Consider the following 22,253-nt stretch of genomic DNA (forward strand, 5'->3'; position numbering starts at 1 on the left):
GCAGTAACTCTGTACACATTTGCATTTATTTTTAAAATGCTTGGTTGTGCTGTCCTCTCCCCTATCCCCACACCTGGGGTGGACTTCAAAGTGTCACAGATTAGGTTAGCCAACTGCAGACACATGTTAGCACAGTCTAACAAGTTATTGCTCATCAGCCAAACAGCAACTCTCTTTATGGCTGCTCTGAGAATATTCCACACACAAAGTCAAACATGATGGTGACCATGGTTGCTAACAGTGAGCAGCAGGTCATTAACCTTTGCAGTCATACCCTCTATACTATATAGGTACTAAAACAGTTGCCCAAGCTACAACTATGCCACATGAAGTCTGTGGATGTTATGGCTTTCAGCAGAAGAACTGGAGGAAATTCAAGGGTTAAGTACTGTTCAAGCTTTTTCTGCCTTTTTAAAATTATCTGTAGGTGGTTTTGTTGTTTTTAAAGTCATTTGCAGCAGGAGTCCTATAACTAAGAAAGCAGCAATTGCCTTGGTTTTTTGAGTGATTCAAACGAAAATGCAGAAAGGGGAGTAGAAATTAACAAGGGAACTTCCCAGGAGTAGGAGTAAGTCACAGAAATGAAGCAGTGAAGGCAAATAAACAAGACTGCAACAACAGATTCCCATCAGTCAACCCTAAGACTTTCTTGCAGACCAGCAAGCATACAGAATTAGCAAGTTTCAGAGTCTGACTATATGGCCCTACAGCTCATTTACAATAGCTTCATGATCAGGATCTGGAAATCAGCACTATAGTAAGTATAACATATTCAGAGCGGTAGAATTTAAACCTGACTGTAGATTAAGAACTGCATTTTTTTCCAGAAAGTGAGAAACCAGCTATCTCTGTTATTACAATTACCTTCAGAAGATGACAGATGGTTAAAAATATGGTGTTTAATAAAAACAAATTCTGAATTTTACCTGCTATTTGCGCTCACTGTTCTACAGGAGCAAATTCTTCCAGCTGCACACAGCTGAAGACTTGACAGTGTACAAGAAAATTATGAACTTCACAGGCAATGCATTTTGTTGACTTATCAAAACTGGATCGGATCAAAGAACACCAGAAGACCTAGGGACAGATATAACTAGACAGAACTTTTACCTTGCCTTTCTCAAGGGAAAAGAAGGGTGAAAGTCAGATAACAAGAATACCACAGACATCAGGAACAATGTTCAAAGGAAGTAAATAATCAGGGCTTTCAGACACCGTGCTTGGGCCACAGACACAACAAGGAAGTCGTTACTGAGTGTCAGTCTGAGCACAGTAATTTTGTGAAGAGATTTCAAGCTACGATCCCAGGTGACAGACACCATTCTCGCAAATGCAGTCGTAGGTGTAAGCATTTCCATATGCCCATGCAAAACTGCACCAGTACTTTCTCACCTTTACTCAGACTACCCCAGTCTAGCTCACAGCTGGACTCAGCAGAGAATATGTTTGTCTTCCTCATCTCATCTTCAGGAGGATGGAAAAAAGGTACATACGAACTAAAACTCTGAAACTATATGTAAACTCCATCCTCTGAAAAATAAGCATCCAAGAAACACAAATTTAAACCTAGCATCAATATGACTAGGAAGCTGGGAAAGAGTCAGGACCTTGTAGGCTGTTCCAGTTAGAAAAAAAAAGTAGCAAGTTCTGGTATTTCTTGTTTATGTAGGAGTCCTGTTCCCAAAACAAAGGAAGAATAAAACATCAGAGGAGTATTTTGTTGTTCAGAGCCCTCAAGAATCTGTTCAGACATCAACTGACTTACAGCCCTCTTCTCCAAGCTTTCCAACAGGACCACACAAATGAGCAACAGCTCAGAGCCCACCATCTTCCCCCAAAATTAATCTCTTCTCCCACTCTCCATACCAACTGCCATCAGAACCAACATTTAGCCAACCCCTTAGCAGACAGAGCAGATTCCTGAGCAGCTCTGCATTTGCCTTTGCTTTTAGCATACTCCTATTTGCATATGGTTCATTTTTGTTTCCCACAGTTTCCTGGGTATAGCCACTGCTGGTTTAGTTCAACCTAACTACAATGACGAAGCTGATGAAGTGATACTTGGGGCACTAAAGCAAGCTTCTAGCCAACAGCACCTGGTCCTTATGGGTGACTTCAACAACCCAGACATCTGCTGGAAGAACAATACGGCAGCTCGCATGTCATCCACCAAGTTCCTGGAATGCATGACTGCTTCCTCATACAAATGTTAGATGTGCCAACCAGAACGAGGCACGGCTGGACTTGCTGTTCACAAACTGAGAAAACCTACTTTGCAGTATCTCAGTTAGTGATAGCCTTGGCTGCAGTGAGCACAATAGTGTGGAGTTCAGGATCCTGCTAAGCATGCTGAAGGTCAGTATTAAGACAAGGATTCTAGATTTTAGAAGAGCAAACTTCAGCTTGCTCAGAGCTCAGTTGGGAGGGATCCCATGGGACATTTCCATGGAAAATAAAGCAGCTAGTGAGTGCTGGGAGTTCTTCAAGAACTCTCTCTTGGAAGCACAAAACCAGTTTATCCCCTACAAAGGAAAGGGAAGTAAGCAAAGCAAAAGGTCCCCTTGGCTCAGACATGAACGCCTGGGTCTGCTCAAATCCAGAAGAGAAGCATACCAGATGTGGAAAGTGGAGGATTATCAGTTGAGAGCTACAAGGGCATTGCTAGAGTGGGCAGAGATGCACAGCTTGAACTGAAACTGGCCATAGGTGTCAAAAATAACAAGAAAGTGTCCTTCAGGTATGTCAACCACAAGCAGAAACAAAAGGAAAACATAGGCCTGCTGTAAAACAGAATATGAGAGTCAGTCACCAACAATGCTGAAAGGCAGAGGTCCTCAACACCTTCACCTCTGCCTTTACCAACACTGTTGGGTCCCAGGCTTTGGGAACTAAATTCCTGGTTGATTCAAACATAGACCCACCATCAGTGAAGGAAGAGTTAGTACATGAATTATTACAACAGCTTGACCCCTACAAATTGATGGGCCCTGACGCCATCCACCCAAGGGTGTTGAGAGACCTGACTGGCATCATGGCAAGTCCACTCTCCATAATCTTCAAGAAGTCATAGAGAACGGGGGATGTCCCAGAGGACTGGAGGAAGGCAAATGTTACCCCTGTCTACAAGAAAGGCTCAAGGGAGGATCCAGGTAACTATAGGCCTACCAGCCCTACTTCAATCCCTGGGAAAGTTATGGAACGAATCCTCCTGGGGGCCATCACAAGTCAAATGAAGCACGTGATTGGGAAAAGCCAACAAGGCTTCAGAAAGGCAGATTGTGCTTGACAAACCTGGTGGCCTTCTATGACAAAGCGACTTGCCTGGTTGTCATGGGGCGGGCAGTGGACATTGTCTACCTGGACTTCTCCAAGGCCTTTGATGTGGTTCCCCACAGTCTCCTCCTGGAGAAATTAATGCATTATGGCCTGGACAAGTGGTCTGTGCAGCGGGTGGGGAACTGGCTGACAGGCCGCACCCGAAGGGTGGTGGTAAATAGCTCCTTTTCCAAGTGGCAACCTGTCACCAGTGGGGTCCCCCAGGGATCAATATTGGGCCCAATGTTATTCAACATTGTCAGGCCACACCTGGAGTACTGTGTACAGTTCTGGTCCCCGCTATACAAAAAGGATGTGGACAGGCTGGAAGGGGTCCAGAGAAGGGCCACGATGATGATCAAAGGACTGGGAAGCCTGCCATATGAGGATAGGCTGGGAGAGCTGAGTTTGTTCAGCCTTGAGAAAAGGCGGCTCAGAGGGGATCTCATCACCATGTACCAGCACTTAAGGGGCAGCTACAAAGAAGATGGAGACTCCCTTTTTACAAGGAGTCCCATGGAAAGGACAAGGGGGAATGGACACAAGTTGCTCTTGGGGAGATTCCAGTTGGACATGAAAGGGAAATTTTTCACAGTGAGGACAGTCACCCATTGGAATAATCTCCCCAGGGAAGTTGACGACTCCCCTACATTGGACACCTTCAAGAGTCGTCTGGACAGGGTGCTGGGCCATCTTGTCTAGCCTGTGCTCTTCCTAGAAAGGTTGGACCAGATGATCCCCGTGGTCCCTTCCAACCCGTGATCACAGCTGTATTATGAAAAACAACATTCTTTAACATGTATTCACTAGCTATCAGTAAACACGTTGCCACAGGACTGAAGTTCTATGTCCGAGAACATTAGCAAGACTGTTTCTAATAGCAGAAAGGAATTAACGCACAACCTGCTCCATGGTGTCATTCTGGTCTTATCTCCATCATCAGCAATCCTGACATCCTTCCAAGAACTTACACGCTTCTGTGAATATGCCTCATTTCCCCTGCTTCTCACTGTAACACACATTTGTAAGATTCAGACTTCGAAGCTACACCTCCTAGTACCTAGGCTATGTTGTTATGGTTGTACCTGAATTTTAAAAATGCCTTAAAACCTTGAATAACTGATCTTCTCTAGAAATACAAACATTACTTGCTATTTAAGGATGGGTTTAGAACAAAGATAATCAAGTTAATCATACCTCTGAACACATCACCATACCATACTGTATAGAACACTGGAACAGTATTAGCACTGCTAATTCATTGTATTAACCTAAATTAATGTTCAGCTTTCAACCTCAGTTGCAGCAGTCAGGTTGTTACCTCCTGATTCTTCAGAAAACTCCGTTCTGCAGCTTCAGAGTAAAGGTTGACAATGTAAACTCTCTATGCTGCAGGATCAAAAGAAATAAAATACTCCAACATTTTAAAAAACTTAAGTTGTTTGTGCTGCACTGTAATAACATTTCCATTGTTATAACGATAAAATAGTTGGGGATGTTAGCAACTCAAATAATTCAAATTCCCCAAAGTTATGATTATTGCTGGCTAATTCTACAACAGCTACGAGAAATGCTGTTCAAGCTAGAAAACTTTTCTATTTGCACGATGTGCTACCTGAGAAAGAGCTAGATAAAAGATTGGTCTTCTAACAATACATTTCCTAACGTAATCATGTCACATTTTCACACCTGGTGTATTAGAAGTATAAAGCCCATTAGGGTTAATGCAGCATTCCACACCATTCAAAGTTCATCGATATTCAGTGCTTGGAAAAGACCGGTGCAGCAGCAGGCTCACAACCCCTGCTACGCGCAAACTTGGGAACAGGGTGTATTCTTTTTAGCCTCAGGGGATACTGATTCAACTGAGACCACACCTTTACCAATTATTCTTCGTCTTTAGTAATCCACAGAATTAAATAAATTTATTTAACCACCCTTACTTTACATGTTTTGATGAAGCCTAGAAGAAAGAGTAACAGTGAATTCAATTCATCCTGGCCCATAAACAATTTCTGACTATAAGCAGAAGGGAGAAACACTGGCACTCAGAATATGCAGGTCCCCTGCCCTACAGTAATAATAAAATCCTAAGATGGTATTTTAGTACAAAACAAAGTACAGGACCAAGACAGGAACAACTCAAATTTGAAAACAAATCAACAAGCTAAAGTGCCGTTTTGAATAGCTGTACAACACACAGCTCAGTACACTGTTCAGACAAATGCATCATCTTAGATTTTTCAATTCAAGCAATCACTTAGTGCATATAGATGTATCATTTAAAACATTAGTTAGGTTTTCCAGTTAATTCTGAAAACAAATAAAGTGATATGTTAGTCCTGACAATTTTCAATAATTTTAGAGAGATTTTAGGGAAGGTTTGAAAGCCTGTCACTTGTTCGGGTCAGGATTCTTTTACATATTTTAGGGAGATATTTAAAAGCTTCTTAGAAATCTCAAGCTCACTGCAGAACACCAACTAAATTTATAGTGATTTAATAAATATATGCTGTCACATCCCAGTGTTCAAAAAACAACAAAAAAAGAAAAAGTCAGCAATAGCAGACAAAACTGCAAGAATGCCAGAAAAGAGCTATCAAAACACTGCATATGCTGTTTCAGGCATACTCAAGACAATGCGGTAGAGGAAACACATTATACAGGCTCTTCCACTCAGGATTATTTCATCCATACTGTAACAGCTGGAAGCAAAAGTTTGAGAGGAAGGTTGACTTTTGCACGATTGATTTTTTAAAAAAACAAAACCATTTTTATTGTATGAAAAAGGTTTTTTGCTTTTAAACAGTTTACAAAATGACTACCCGGACTTGATGATCCTAGAGGTCTTTTCCAACTTCAATGATTCTATAAAAGCAGTTCCAAAGGAAAGCATGCACCTCTACCATAGCTGCCCCAAACTTTACATTCACAGATCAAAGGACAGCTATGGCATTCTGGAATGTATAGCTGATACGATCTGATGACTAGGTTACAACCTTGTGACTCTGGAGGAAGGTATTTATCTGTGAGAAAATGAGTAACTTAAATATTTCTCTATTTAAGAAATAACAATATGGAAACAAGCATAAGTAGATATTACTTCAGCTCTAATATTACTATTCATATTTGAAGCTTAGAAACATAATTGGTAACACCTTTAAATGATTACTGCTACTTGATATTCATTGATTGGTACAAGATACAAGAACAATACCAACCCTTATTATACCTAAGGACATAAGCAAGTGAAGGCCTCTTCTACTCTGATAAGTTTCTCTAACACCACCAAATTCCATGTTTTTCTTTTAGTGATTTCATACGAAACATTTCTGTTTTCACATTTAAAAATTAGAACAAAAGCATTAATAAGTGTCAACCTTAACACTAAGGTGAACTTCCTCCATCTTTCACTGGCAAAGATTCCGCACTGTAATAAGTATGCAATTACAACTATTTAAACCAATCTGCACAGATAGGATATTTGGATAAGTAGGGAGTTTCAAGTTCATTCTGAGTTGTGTTATCTTTACACTACTTAAATCATTTTAATTAAAAAAAAATTTTAAAAACCCACAAGAAACCTGTTTTTAATTATTAAAGTGAAGGGACATTATCTATGGTAATATGCATACAAAAGAAATTAAGGCTACTTTCCAAGTCATTTCTGAGAGTAATGCCTCTTTGTAAAGGAGCTAGTTATAAAACGCTGCAAAAAGACTTGGTACTGCATGTCTTGATCACATGCTGCTGAAAAAAGTATATTGAAAAAGTACAGCAGAATCCCATTTTAATTACTATTTTCCACCATGGTAAAGAAAGGTGCTGTAATACATTTGCTTCCATACAGAGTAGATGCCAAGTAAGATCGGACTGGGGGAAGGGGAATGGGAAAGCAACCTGAACACCTGTCTGCTGTACTGGAGTCCTCAGCAGCTTTTCATTCATAAAACAGTGTTGAAATTGAGATGAACCTTGAGGTTAACAACACCTGAATTTAAACATTTATAGTATAAGCCACTCTCTGCCCTGATGTTTTCCCTCTATGAAACAGGTGCTAAAATGTTTTTCTAACTAGCCACCATTAAGACAAGAACCCAGCAGTTCTTCATTACCTAAATCAAGTACAGGTCAATTAACAAGAAAGGTGGCAGTGTGCCTAAGGGAACAGAAAACACACTCAGTTCCTATAGAAGTTTGAAGGAGAAGTGGGACCACAATCACTCTGATCTGCAGCAATCTTCTATAGGTCCTCCAATGGGGCAGTGCTGATTTTATTATACTGATCATTCTGCCACAATACTTATTCCTCTTAAAAAACTGGTGGGTTGGTTACACACCAGGCTATGTATGAGCAATCGTGCAGCCCAAGTATCTCCACTTAGGCAGAAAGAAGAAAAAGTTCTCTCCTCTCTCCTGCATGCACATACACAAAAAAGGAACGAGTATCAGCTGGATAGCATCTCCAGACCACAGGTTACTTTTCCAAATTTCTCATTATTAATGCTGAAAACTCCACAGCCCAGAGAAGCTTAAAGATCCCTCTTTAATGGTTTCCTCTAAATGGGGCTTTATTATGTATATAAAAATCAATAAGTTAGTATATTTCATTTTCCATTAATGCCAGTAAAACCTTTTCCTCTAGCTCTCCGATTAACCCACTTTCTCAGGCTGGATTTAACACTCCATAAGCAAGATAGCAATGATACATCAACAGATATCCTAGGCACGATACAACCCCATGTTTTAAGAGGGGAGAAGCAACCTTACCTCAAAATAAAATTCAAAAAAAGTCACAAACATCACATACAGGAGAACAGAAGAGGGCGTGTGACTGCGTGTCCACATCTATTCGCACATACAGACACACACGCAGAGCCATCTTTTGTGGGAGGCATCTGCTGCAGCATTGCCATTATTGATTTAATATATTTGCGTGAAGGTATGTGTATTAGATCCTACCCACGCGTGTGGCTAGAACACGTTAAGTCGCAAAGCTACAATAGATAACCCCACAAAAGATGGCTGGCCCTAGCCAGCACGGAGTGGCCTGGGCCAAAACTCGCACCAAACTTGGCACCCCGCAAGCCCCGGTCTGCACCCCGCGGGGCCCGGGGGGGCGAGGGCTGCCGGGCCGGGCCGAGGGGAAGGGAGGCCGCTGCCCCTCGCCGCGGCGGAGCCCGGCCAGCCCCGCCGCCTGACAGAGCCGCCTCCGCCCTCCTCCCGCGGCGCCGGCGGCCCCCACGGCAGCGGGCTGGGCTCTGCTGGGCTACGCCGGCCTTCCCGGCGCTGCCATGGCCGCGGGGAGCGGCGGGTGCCGGGCGCTGCCCCGCGGAGGGAGAGAGGGAGCGCGGCGCCGGCGGGGCTCCCGGCGGGGCGGCCGCGGACACACCTGGCGCCGGGGCCTGCCGCGGGGCAGCGGCCGCACCGACCCGCCTACCTCCCCTTCCTCCGGTCTCCGCAGACGGCCTCCGAGCTCGGCTGCGCTGCGCGGGGAAGAGGGACGCCTCAGCAGTTTATCACACCCCCGCGCCGCGCCTCACCTTCACTGGCCGGGCAGCCCGCCGCGCCGGTAGCGGCGGCGGCGCGGGGACGAGCGGAGACAGCGGCCGAGCTCCCTGACAGCCTTCACGGCGCTCCCTGGCTCACCTTCGTCTTCCCCCAATCCTGCCGCCCGCTGCCTGATATCCTCCGCCCCGGCGGGCTGCCCGCCCCTCGCTGCTGACGCACTCCCGCCGCTACGCCGGGAACCACGGCCCCTCGCTCCGCCTCCCATGGCGGCGGCCGGGCCCACCCGCCGCCGCCCCCCGACCGCCGCCGCCCCCCGACCGCCGCCGCCCCCCGACCGCCACCGCACCCCGACTTGGCGAGCGGTGGGGTACCTGCGCCGCTGCTCACCGCCGTGGCGGTGGTACCCGCACTGCCGCTCACCATGGCAGCAGCCCTGGTACCATGTTCCATCGTCAGCCTCGGTGGCCGTGGCGGTACCCGCGCCATCACTCACCATATTGGGGTGGTAGTACCTGTCCTGCGGCCCTGGCGCACAGAGGGAGCCCCGGGGCTGCCTTGGGGATCCATGGTACTCGAAGGGAGGATGGAGCAAAGCCACACATAGTCTCCTAGCGCTGGCGGCTCGCCATGAGGCTGCGGGGTGAGATGTCCTCTCTGGAAGAAAGGTGTCCTCTCGGCCCTGGTAAGTGAGGGCTGCTTCCCCATCTCTGACAGACACCCACACCATGGGCCGTGCGAGGTTTTGCCACCACTCCTGTTCGTCAGACTGGGGAGGCTGAACTGGATTACTGGCAGGAGCATGTTTTCCAAAGGAAGATGGCCAGCCCTGTTCCCCAGGACTGACCACCTCTGGCCATGGCACCCGAGCACCCACCCCCAAGAAGACCTGCATGTCAAGGAGCTGAGTAACAACAAAATCAAACAAGGGTTCTTGTGAGAGGACAGTGCTCACCCTTGACTCAGGCTGTGCAACGTACCCTTGCTTTATAGCGCACAACCCTTTGCTCTGAGCTGGGGAGGTACTGGGTGCGCAGCTGTGGTGACATCAGGGGGACAGAGGAGGCTGGCCACAAAATGGGGTCACAGCCCAGTCTGGAGAACAGCAGTCATTCCATGGGCTTCTCAGTGCTGTCTGCCAAAGACAGGGTTGTTGCTCCAGGAGCCAGAGGAGCAGGGATTCAGTGCATTAATAGTGATTATGTGCATGTCCAAAATAATGTAACTTTGCTGAAATTATGAGATTACAAGAGGGGCTTTGGGAGACAGCATGAACAGAACTTTTTTAATTCAGTGATTTCCTTAAAAATCCATTTATGACCAAGCTTTGACAGAGGTCTGTTAGCTACAGAAGAAGGGATCAATATTGGAATATCCTTTAGGTCATATTAAACCACAGTTATTCCATCAAGAAGCCTTGTGAGCTCAAAGATTGACTCATGCAGCTCTATGTAGTAGGACCATGATACCTTTTTTTTTTCTCCTAATTAAAGTAATACTGATTATATTTTGCTCTTGCATTTCAAGGAAAGAATTTTTTTTACACAGTGTTATGTAGTGAAAATTGTTCTGCAATATATAGTAGTAGAAAACAAGACACATTAATGGGGTAAGATTAGAATTTAATCCTGCCAGGAAATTCTTAAAATTAGTAACTCCGCTTCCTGTATTTTTTGCTTTCACAGCAAATGAAGGAAAGGACCTAGAAATTGGTTGTGGTTTTCTACCTTCATTTTCGCTGACAGTTTCGTGGAAGGACCACTAACCGCTGGGCCTTTTTTGGTGAAAAAATTTTCATCCGTTTTTCATCTTGGTTATTTACTAGATATTTTAATGGAGATAAGAAGACTTTAACATATACAACGTTATTTAATCAAAATATTTTTCTTGGTTGCTTACAATATGGATGTGCTATTAAAATCCTGGTCATAAAGTCTCTTAGGAGAAGAAATACGAAGACATATGATCTTAAGGCAGAAAAATAAATTCAGACATAAATCCTCAATGAACTATTGCCTTCACAGGTCACCTCCAATATTGTTTAGAAAGCGATTTGCATTTAATCTTCTTATTTTTTTACTGTTATTACTTCTTTTATGCCATCTTTTACGTCTGGAAGAACCTCCGTGCAAAACCCACGGATAAATATGCACTGTCTGCTTTCTCTTTAACTTAGATTGTGAGGCTTAGAGAAATCTTGACAGAAGATGCTTGGTCATGACTAGTGCTTTTCCTGGTAATCATATTAATCTCACTGTGAGTTTGTGGATCCATTCTTCCTTTCCTATATCATGCTTACACTGCAAATTTTAACAGTATGTTCAACCTTACTAATACGACTGCTCGCACCAGTAACATTAAATATATGCAGTGCAGGATCCTATAGATTACATTACATAGAACTGGGATGATCCCCTGAATATATGTGCAATAGATTATACACATTCCCACTGGCCACAAGGGGCCTTTAAGTCTTCTTCGGCATTTTGCATTGCCATGACAGTTTTTACAGTAAAGACTATACCCCAACAAAGCCATGGTTGTGTACAGGAAAAGGAGATGCTCCCATGACTAAACACTTTTGTAAAACCTTTGCATTAAAGAGAGAATGTAGAAGTGGAAGGTCTTACCTTGTATTTTCACAAGTCTCTGGTATCTTAGAGCAATTGGCACTTTCCAGTAAGTGTCAGATTGGAAGGAACCTCAACAAATTGTCTGGCCCATCTTGCAGTGAGGTAAGACCAAGACTGGGGAATGTTTGTCTAAAGCTGATTTTTCTTAAATCTCCAGTGAGAGAGATGGCCGCAGCCTGCCTAGGTGGACTTACAGACTAAAGGTTTTTCCAATAAAGAAGGAGTAAAAGGAAAGTTAGCAAATTCTCATTGTGTCATGATCATGAATATCATGTGCTAAATAACACACATGCTGTGTAGCATACTAAATACAATCATGCTGTGTAGCTACAAGATACGCATCTGGCCATGCATTCAGCACAGCTCCTGTGAATTGTACTCCAAACATATGTTCCAGTGACATATGAGGTATTTAGAAGCATAGAATCATAGAATGATTTGGGTTGAAAGGGACCTCTAAAGATCATCTAGTTCAACCCCCCTGCCAGGAGCAGGGACATCTCTCAGTAGATGAGGTTGCTCAAAGCCCTGTCCAACTTGACCTTGAACACTTCAGAAAATGGAGTACCTACAGATTCTTTGTGTAACCTGTTCCAGTGTCTCATCATAAAATATTTCATTGAAATATTAGCAGATGTTATAGCCACTAGAGAAAATAAAGAATTTAACAAGCAAAATACTGGGGTTTATCAGTGGGAGGCACGGGTTTGAGAAGTAAAGAACTGGTGGCAGACATTGTTGGGGAGTTCTGGTCGCAACACACCTGTTGAAGTGCACAGGTAGGCCCAGTAAGATTTCACAGCCAAGAAGGAATTAGTTGTTCATTGCTAATGACTCAGGAGTGCCTAACCCATCTAGAAAAAGGGACAACCTGCTTTTTGCAAGATGTACACAACAGACCAAAGCATAACAAACCAAGCGTACAAAACATGCAAAATCACAGCTACTGACCATTTCACTATTTCTTTCCTTTCACTCCTAGAAAAGGGCAGTCTTAGGGGTGTTATTAAATTAGGTGTAAATAAAGAAAGGTGTAAAGAAAGAAAGGTGCATCTTGTAGTTCCTTTTACTGACAGGTTCTTTTAGAGCACATTGAGCAGGTGTATCTATCCTCCAGCTTTCCTTTCTTTAACCTCTCCCACCACCCTCCACAGCATGGACAAATACAGCCTTGGCATCCTTTGCAGAGCTGAGTTCGCTCCAGTAGAAGTGATGTCATCTTGTCATCTCTATTGATGAGATATTTGGTCCATCCATGTGACTTATTAGAAAAAGTCTGTGCATTCCACTATGGTGGGTTGACCATGGCTGTCGCCACATGCCCACCAAGCCGCTCTATCACTCCCCCTCCTCACCTGGACAAGGTAGAGACAAAATATGATGAAAGGCTTGTGGATCAAGATAAGGACAGGGAGTCATTCACCAATTACCATCACAGGCAAAACAGACTTGACTCAGGGAAGTTAACGTACTTTATTGCCAATCAAATTAGAGTAGGACAATGACAAATAAGAACAAATCTTAAAACACCTTCCCCCCACCCCTCCCTTCTTCCCAGGCTCAACTTCACTCCCAGTTTTTCTACCTCCTCCCCCCTGAATGGCACAGCGGGATGGGAATGGGCATTGTGGTCAGCCCATCACACATTGTCTCTGCCAGTCTTCCTCCTGCTCCAGCGTTGGGTCCCACCCATGGGAGACAGTCATCTACTAACTTCTCCAACGTGGGTCCTTCCTGCAGGCTCCAGATCTTCATGAACTGCTCCAGCGTGCTCTGGCATAAGGTCCTGCAGGGGCTGCAGGGTGGATCATGGTGCTCCATGGGCCACAGGGGGACAACTTCAGGTCTTCAGCATGGGCTGCAGGGGAATCTCCACTCCAGCACCTGGAGCACCCTCCTTTTTCACTGACCTTGGGGTCTGCAGAGTTGTTTCTGTCACATTTGCTCACTCCTCTCTCCCAGCTGCTGTTGTGCAGCAGTTTTTACCCTGTCTTAAAACACTTTATCACAGAGGCACTACCACCATCACCATTTAGCTCAGCTATGCCATTGGTGGGTCAGTCTTGGAGCCACCTAGAGCTGGCTGCATCAGACATGGGGGCAGCTTCTGGCATCTTCTCACAGAAGCCACCCTTGCAGCCCCCCTGCTACTAAAACCTTGCCATGAAACCCCAATATATCCACAAGCACATTACAAAGTTTGTTTCTCTCTTATATTCCTATAGTAAAGCTAGAAACATCTCCCTTTCTGGTCAGCTTCTTCCACATGCGGAAGGATTTTTCTGTGTCATCAGAAGTTTCATTATCCAATGACATATAACAGAAATAAGAGTTCCTAAGTTAATACCTCACTTTCAATTTCCAATTTCATAGCCTGAAATCTCCCTTTTCCTTCCAAGTACGGTATATTTTGCTTTTCTACTCTGAACTTATTTTGCCTAGCCCTTACTCTCTCAAAGACTGCATGTTCACTTTTCTAGTATGAAAACATTTTTGTGTGGTTATAGTAAGTTTTACGAGGAGGTGAAGATTTTTGGAGCATTTCAGGATTTTTCATAAGCTTCTTTATTTTGCATCTTCCATTTCTTGACAAAATATTTTCACTCCCCAAGTACAGAATGGGCATTTATAAATAAACCAAAGGTGCTGTAATTAGTCAAATAGAAAGCTTTCCCTTGTTAAAAGAAAAAAAAAAGGGAATAAAATTCCTCCTTACGTAGTTTTGAGGAGTCATATCATATATACAGAGATCTTCTGACCTCACAGAAGTCGAACTGCTTTGAAAACCACTAACACAGACCTCGTCTTGTGCTGTGTTGCTGTTGCAGTCGGATGTGTGATTGCCATACAGGAAGACATACTAATGTGTGTACAGTGTGCAGGCCTTTAACTACATCAGCTCTGCTATTCAGAGCAAAAGGGCATTAGTAATGCAGTGACCTGGAAGTGTGTTTGAAGAAGATGCCATGTGGAATTGTACATGTAGAAGGTTCTCTGGGAGAGCCCCACCATCACAGAGCAACTCAAGAGAGGATGCTTCACAAAGGCTGAAAAACAGCTTTACCATTTTAAGACGGCTCAGATTTGCTTGCTCAAACTGTAGATTCTTCATTGTTTCACCCTCCACATCTTCCACTATTAGGAGTGCCTGCAATCAGTAGTCTGGCCTATGCAGGATGCATATCCCCAACCCCCCCATCTCCTTGTACAATGCTCTTATTATGCAGTTAGTTTGAAATCTGGCCTTGTGGCCCCTGTCCTCTTGCTGGCCCCATGACTTACTGCTCCTTCTGGCCCCAAGGCTTGTGGCCTCTCACAGCTTTCCTAGTGTGAAATGAAATACCACAGCAGTCCCATCTGCTCTGTGCAGCAAAAAGTCAACCAGATATTCACTAGTTGCAGTCTTTGGAAGATAGAGAGGCCCTGTCCAGGGCACATGTGCGAAGAAAGGAAAAAGACACAGATGGAAAAATTTGCTGTTAAATTGCACGGAAAAACTTACATAAAATTTACAAGATAGTACTTAAATGGTGAAGAGCAGAAAGAGTTAAGGTAAGCAAGCTCAATTTATTTTATCTTAATGTGTAGTGACAAGAACAAGTTAGTGTGAAGCAATTCTTGGTGTGAATTTAACTAATCTATAGTAACTAGTTATGAGGATACCTTTACTCAATGATGAGTATAAACTAATTATAAGGGGGTCACCCATTTCATTTTTTAAAACAAAACAAATTTCAACTGCACTTTTACCCTAGCGTCTGGCAGAAATACACACACTTCTCTTCCACTTTGGAGACTTTTTCAATTGTAACAGATTCGCAGGATTCCTATGCACAAAATTCACCCAACACACGATGTCTAAAAAAGCACAAGAGTATTTATTGTTCTGTTATATCCTTGCATAAGCAGTTACTAGCATATTGTTTTCCCTTTATGAAAGTCTTACCAACCTGACTACGCCCAAGACTGCTGAGCAGGAGGGTGACCATTAGCGGGAGCATCACGGAGAAGGGAGGTAGGCACAGCACCTTCAGGGTGTCCCCTGTGGTTCACAGAGCGTGCTCTGTGTCCTCTCTCTCTCTCCACTTTGAGCCGCACTTTCTTATACCCTCAGCAGATTCAATGGAAAAGTACTGACTAGATGTTGCCGCATGCATGGCCAGCGCAAGCAACAAGGCCTGCCAGGTGTGTGCTCTGCCAGCTAACAGCGGCTCCCGGATTGCAACAACATATTGTTCAATAACAATCCTCCCAGTTCCCTTCTCCAAGGTCGTGTTCTCACAGCTGTGTTCAGCTTGTAATTTTTTTTCCATCGTGGCCCTACACAGACCATCATCTAAAATCCCTCACACATTAATAAATACCAAAGCAGCTCTCCATGGCTCCCTTCAGATCCTTTCTTCATATATTTTTGTCTGTGATACCTGCAAACACTTGATAGCAGATGGGTAGATGCAGACCACTGACAGGCTTGAACCACTCCTTGTTAGGCTGGTCACTATTGTGTCCCTGTTACCTCTTGCTTCTTCTGTCAGCCCATAAACCCTCATGTTTCCTTTCTTATCATGTCAATTCTCTGAATGGGAACCGTCTTCTGGCCATAGATAAGACTATTCCCCATCTATGGCAGGATTAACATTTTATGGCAGAAGAGAAAATGGAAGGACAGTGTTTGTCCTAAAATACCACACAGAAATTACCACAGGCAAAGGGTAATCCTGTAGCCAGGATTTCATCCCATAGCTTCAGCACATCTAAAAGAACCATAGGTTGTTGTGCATCTGTCAGGAATGTTGCCTATATGGTTTTGCAGGTAAAAATATCTCACAGCCTTATCTTTTCACTTGTCTAATACAGTGATTTTTAACATGAATATGTATCCCTGTGGGTTTGTGACAACTTTTGAATGATTTCTGAAGGATAACTTAAAAAAAATCAAGTTTGCTGTTTTTAGACTTAATTTTACTATACGGAAGTGAAGATTGCAAAGCAGAGGTCTGCTTTGGTGGGAAAGGTGGGAAAGAGTGAAAACAATTCCTCTACCTGAACACATTTTTAATGTCAAAGAGTTATAAAACATCAAACTTTCTTTCCTCAGATTGTTCTGATTACTTCTTAACACTTCATTTGTTCAGGTGTTTTTTCATAGAATCGTAGAATGCTTTGGGTTGGAAGGGACTTTTAAAGGTCATTCAGTCCAACCCCCCTGCAGTGAGCAGGGACATCTTCAACTAGATCAGGTTGCTCAGAGCCCTGTCCAACCTGACCTTGAGTGGTTCTAGGGATGGGGCCTCCACTACCTCTTTAGGCACCCCATTCCAGCACTTCACCACCCTCATTTTAAAAAATTTCTTCCTTACATCCAGTCTAAATCTACCCTCTTTTAGTTTAAAACCATTACCCCATGTCCTGTCACAACAGGCCTTGCTAAAAAGACTGTCCCCATCTTTCCTATGGTCCCCTTTTAAGTACTGAAAGGCTGCAATAAGGTCTCCCTGCAGCCTTCTCTTCTTCAGGCTGGACAACCCCAAATCTCTCAGCCCGTCCTCATAGGAGAGGGGCTCTAGCCCTCAGATCATGTTTGTGGCCCTCCTTTGGACATGCTCCAACAGTTCCATGTCCGTCTTGTGTTGAGGGCTCCAGAGCTGGATGCAGTACTCCAGGTAAGGCCTGGAGTACTTGAAAAAGTACTTGAAGTACTTTTCACCTGAAAAGCAGAGACCTGACTTACTGGACAGTCACATTTTCAGAAATAAATTATTTTCTGCTTTTTTACTTCCAAAATTCACAGCAAAAATTGCTTTTAAAATTCACTTGCAACTCTCCCTATGTACCACTTGTGTCTATATGCTGATTCCCTTGTGGCTGAGGGGGGTATATCTGTATATCCTGATGTATAGGACAGTGGTAGCATCGGCAATCACTGCTGTGTGACTGTGCCTATGCTCTCCCACTCGAGAGAAAGTGTCCATGTGAGGAGAGCAGCTGCTGCAGTGTGGTTCTGAAGTGAATGAATACAAATTTCAAGTCTTCAGTTCTTGCAGTCACTATCAAATAGCATTCTGTGTGAGGAAGAAGAGGGAGGACTTGTTGGAGAGATGGTAGGAAGAACTTCTAAAGTTCTGTCTGGAAACTTGGGGAATCTCCCTCAGCAGATCTCTGAAGAGGAATCATTTAGATGACCACAGACCGTATTTCAGAAGGGGAATCCCAAAAAAGGACAGAAAATAGCCAATGGGCATGAAGAGACCCACTGAGGCTCTAATAATGGACAGGGAGGTATAAGGTCACAGAGGCTGTCTGACATCCTAGTATTATTTTTTACATCTTTTTCTTCTTCTCCATCTCATAGCAGCAAGCCCTCTCTCAGAAACATGGGACTAGAAGGTTCCCCAGTCCATCCCTTTGTACTGAGGGAGGACTGAGCCTAGGCACAACTCTGGCAAATACTTGTCTGAACTTGCTTTTTTAACCTGTAGTGAAGGAGAATCCACAACATTGGCCTTGTAGTTTTAAAAAAACTTTCTTTGATGTCTAACCAAACTTCACATCAACATAAGTCAATTGGTTTTTTGTCCCTTGTCATCGTGTCCATGAGCATGATTGATCTCAACCCCTTACAGCCTAAGAGAATGTTTTTATGTGCCGTGCTGTACATTGTTTTTTCTTTTTTCACTAACCACCCTATCCTTTCATGCTTGTTTCAAGTATCATGTTTCCAATCCTCTTTTCACCCTTTATTATTCTTCTCTCAACATTGCAGTTTGTCAGTATACTTTTAAGTGCAGTAGACCAAAGTGGAAATATATAAAACCTACAAACTGTAAAACTGAGACCAACGCAAGCAGACCAAAATAATTACCATAGTCATCATTACCTCTGTTAATGCATCCTGGAAAACTGAAACAAGAGACATTCTGACAGGCTATAAGGAAAGAATTTTTCAATGATGAAGGCAGTCAAGCTTTGGACAGGTTGACCGTAGAGGGTATGCAGTCCTCATGCATGGAGGTTTTCATGGTAAGACTGGGTAAGGCCCAGAGCAACCTGGCCTGACCTCCTAGATGACCTTGCTTTATACAGGAAGTTGGACTAGAGACCTACAGAGGTCCAACCTGGGTTACCTTATGGTCCTGTGAAAATCATTGCTTCCCTGTCAGTAGTGTACCATTGCTTACCCATATTCAGTTTGTGATGTAGTATACATCCTTTTCTAAGAACTGCTACCTGCCCTAATAACCCTGTGTTATAGCTGTGCATTTGATTTCTCCTTTCCAAATACAGTGCCTGTTCCTTTTACCATCACTCCCAAAGAGCTCCTTTCTGCCATTTCCTGAGTTTGCTGATGTTTGCTTTTTCTGAGGTCCGCTGTTCATTCTGTTGCCACTATATCTTCTCTTTCCAGGAATCACTCACCAGTTTTTAAGAGCTTTCACCCATACTGCAGAGCAGCTGCTTTTGGCACCATATTACTTGTGACATGCAAGCCACATTACTTGCGAGCCTTTTGCTAAGTCAGCTTAGCAGGTCTGGAAGGGTCTGAAGCACAATGATGGAGGGATACTTCAGCCTGGGATGCTCTGTGGAGTTTCCCGAGAAGGACTAAATCTTCACAGGTAGGTGGGGGCTGTGGGTTCAGTCATCCAGTCCTGAAGGCGGCAACTTGAATTCCAGTCTTAAATTGATCTTCATGTTCCATTCTCTTCAAATTACACACATCCTCTGACTTGTCAAAATACCAGTCTGAGATTTTTTACCCCACAAAATCAAATATTCAAGAATGAAATTAAATTGCTGGGTAAGTGACTCTGAAGAAGGCTTACCTTAAAAATGCTATAATACCTGTAACTTTAGTTCAGGTCTTCATTTTTTAAGGACAAACTCGTAAGGAAACTTTGAATAGAACCTCCTCATCTGGGAAAAGGCACACCTCACCACCTGCCAAGGAGGATTTTTCAGCTTCAAGAGAGCGGTGAGCTGCAAGAAACTGTTCCGCTCTGGAGCATTTGTGGTCAAGAACCGTAAACCTCAATTTGTCTACAGACAAAGGAATTAAAGATCTTTTCCTTAAAACAAGGATAACCATCAGGGAATTTGTTCTGTTGTCAATATTAATGTCAAGCCAAACAAAAATCAACTTCCTTCATTATTACTAGGAGCAAGTAGAGATTTACTACCCATGTTTAGCATTCCACTTGTTCAGAATGAATAATATTAAGAAATTAAGTACTTGTATATGTTCCTGCAGGACCAGGAGCTATATTTGTTTTCATTCTTCATGTTATACTCTTTGTACAAGTAACAGTTCTATTATCCAGATAGAAGAGTAATGGTTCTTCAACAAGATTTTATTTTTGCTGAGAAATGTTATTTTGTGCATATTTCTCAATTTTAGTTTAATTCATACTATCGATTACAAAAGAGACAAAATGCTTAGTGAAAGATATTACCCAGATAAATTCCAAACAGGATCCAAAGCAAGGAGGAGATGCTGCTGAATTTCTTCACAGTAGCTAGTATGGGGCTATGTTTTAGATTTGTGATGAAAACAGTGTTGATGACACAGGGATGTTTTACTGCTGAGCTGCGCTTACACAGAGTCAAGGCCTTTTCTGTTCCTCACCCCACCCCACCAGCGAGGAGGCTGGGGGTACACAAGAGGCTGGGAGGGGACACAGCCGGGACAGCTGACCCCAACTGACCCAAGGGACACCCCATACCATATGACGTCATGCTCAGCATATAGAGCTGGGGGAAGAAGAAGGAAGGGGGGGACATTCAGAGTGATGGTGTTTGTCTTCCCAAGTAACCGTTATGCATGATGGAACCCTGCTTTCCTGGAGACGGCTGAATGCCTGCCTGTCCATGGGAAGGAGTGAATGAATTCTTGTTTTGATTTTCTTGCATGCACAGCTTTTGCTTTATCTATCAAACTGTCTTTATCTCAACCCATGAGTTTTCTCAATTTTACTTTACCCATTCTCTCCCCTATCCCACTGTGGGGGGAGTGAGTGAGCAGCTGTGTGGGGCTTAGCTGCCTGCTGGGGTTAAGCCATGACATAGATACCAGGAAAAGCATTTGGGGATTGGTTAAAACTTAATGAAGGATGTTTAGGGGAGAGACCAAGGGTGGGGAAAGCAAGGGATCAAGGCAGTTTGGGGAGGAACAATTGTGGGAAAGAGAAGGGTAAGGGGATAAAGGAGTGGTGATAACGTCAACATGTTACTGCTCAACATTCTTGTCTGGCCATGCCCTGCACCTGGTCAACACAGTCTGTTCTGTCCTCACTAAAATCCATTTCTAAGCAATTTCCTGGGTGAGGTACTCTATTCTGTGTGCACATGTGGGTGTCTGAGTGTCAGCAACTGGAGCAGGGACCACGTATCGCTGGGGCCCATCCCTCCACGGTGCCAGCAACTGGCATGAGGTTTGCAAGCAAGTAGGTGAGCAATGGCAAAGATCACACTGGTCTAGGCAGTGAGCACGGGTGGTGTGGGAGCTGGGGGTGCATGTGTGTCTGAGAGCTTACTCCTTCTAAGGAGCTGGCTACTGGAGGGATCAGGGCTCCAGGCCAGACCGTGGGGGCTGGGTTCCACTGAGAGACCCATTTGCATCTGTATGTGTGTGTGTCTGTGTGAGGCAACTGGAGATGAGAGGATCCAGGTGACAGTTACTGGGGGATCCATAGTGTGCTTATGTCTGTGAGGCTGCAGTCTCTGGGAACTTGTGTGCACAGGTGCTATCAACTGTGGAAGCTGAGGATCCAGGACCAGTTAGCAAGGGTCTCACTCAGTTACCGGAGCAATCCATGTTTTTGTTTATATGTATGTTTATATGTATGTATATATATATATATGTTTCCCACCAACTGACCTTCATCCTGATGAGCCAGAGAAGGGAGCAGGACAAGGCCATTGGTGCAGCTTGTGTTTGTGTGGGTGGTACATTTTCTGTCCGTGTTTATCAGTGTGGCCAGCTACATGTATATGGATATGTACATATACATATTTATATGTGTGTCTCTGTGTGTGCCTATTGAGACTACATACTTAGCCTCACTCTTGGCTGGTCCTGGGAGTGTGGAGCTGTGATGGCTTCACATCTGTTGGACTACAGGATGTATCCTCTCCATTACAAGTTTTTGACATCCTATGAACATGGTTTTCATCTCATTGCAACCAAAGAGTTTTAAACTTTTTTATAATAATAAAATCTTACCTCAGTCTCAAACTTCTATGACTGGGAAGGACTTTGGCTTCCCATTCCAGTTCAGAAGAACAAGAATCCCAAATATGGAATTTTTAATGCGGAAAAATAATTCCGCATCACTTGTATCTCCAAGAGGCTCTGGCAATTCCAGAAAGGGTAAACAAATTACTAGAAATTTTGCATTTGTATTTGCTTGTTAGGCTATACTTGAAATCAAAAAGAATTGCTATAGATTACTGCACAAACAACTCCATGGTACAGTTATGAAGTAACTGGCATCTGCATATCTGATAATTTCAAAAGGCTTAGGATGACATGAGGAGAATATCCTCATTTCACCTCAATCAGTTATGCTGCAATTGAAATGTTGTTGTCCTAGTTCCACTGCAATTAAGACTCTGCTCATTAGTCCCAGTGAAAATTTCTCCTCTTACAACACCCCTTATGTACTATAATAAATGAGGACCAGACCACTCTGATATTGTATTTCTGTTGAATGGGGACTAATACACAGTGGGATACCCAATATCCTCCTGCTGCTGCTGGAGCTGGAGGATCAGGCCCCCGTGAACACAACAAGCAGTTTA

General features: G+C 43.7%; 1 protein-coding gene across 5 annotated transcripts in view; it reads right to left on the reverse strand.

Moving 5' to 3' along the window:
* FAM169A (family with sequence similarity 169 member A) overlaps positions 1-9,005 on the reverse strand; it is a 37,220-nt gene extending 28,215 nt beyond the window's left edge. Inside the window, exon 1 of one of the 5 annotated variants that reach the window (XM_075078801.1) lies at positions 8,859-9,005. The gene's annotated coding sequence lies outside the window, so the exon portion shown is untranslated. Of the gene's footprint in view, positions 1-8,755; positions 8,776-8,858 lie in introns of those variants that run through there. The other 4 variants (XM_075078802.1, XM_075078799.1, XM_075078798.1 and 1 more) reach the window with 4 other exon arrangements.
* Between the last annotated feature and the right edge of the window lie 13,248 nt (positions 9,006-22,253).

This window comes from Phalacrocorax aristotelis, chromosome Z (genome assembly GCF_949628215.1).
Source record: "Phalacrocorax aristotelis chromosome Z, bGulAri2.1, whole genome shotgun sequence".
Taxonomy (NCBI): domain Eukaryota; kingdom Metazoa; phylum Chordata; class Aves; order Suliformes; family Phalacrocoracidae; genus Phalacrocorax; species Phalacrocorax aristotelis.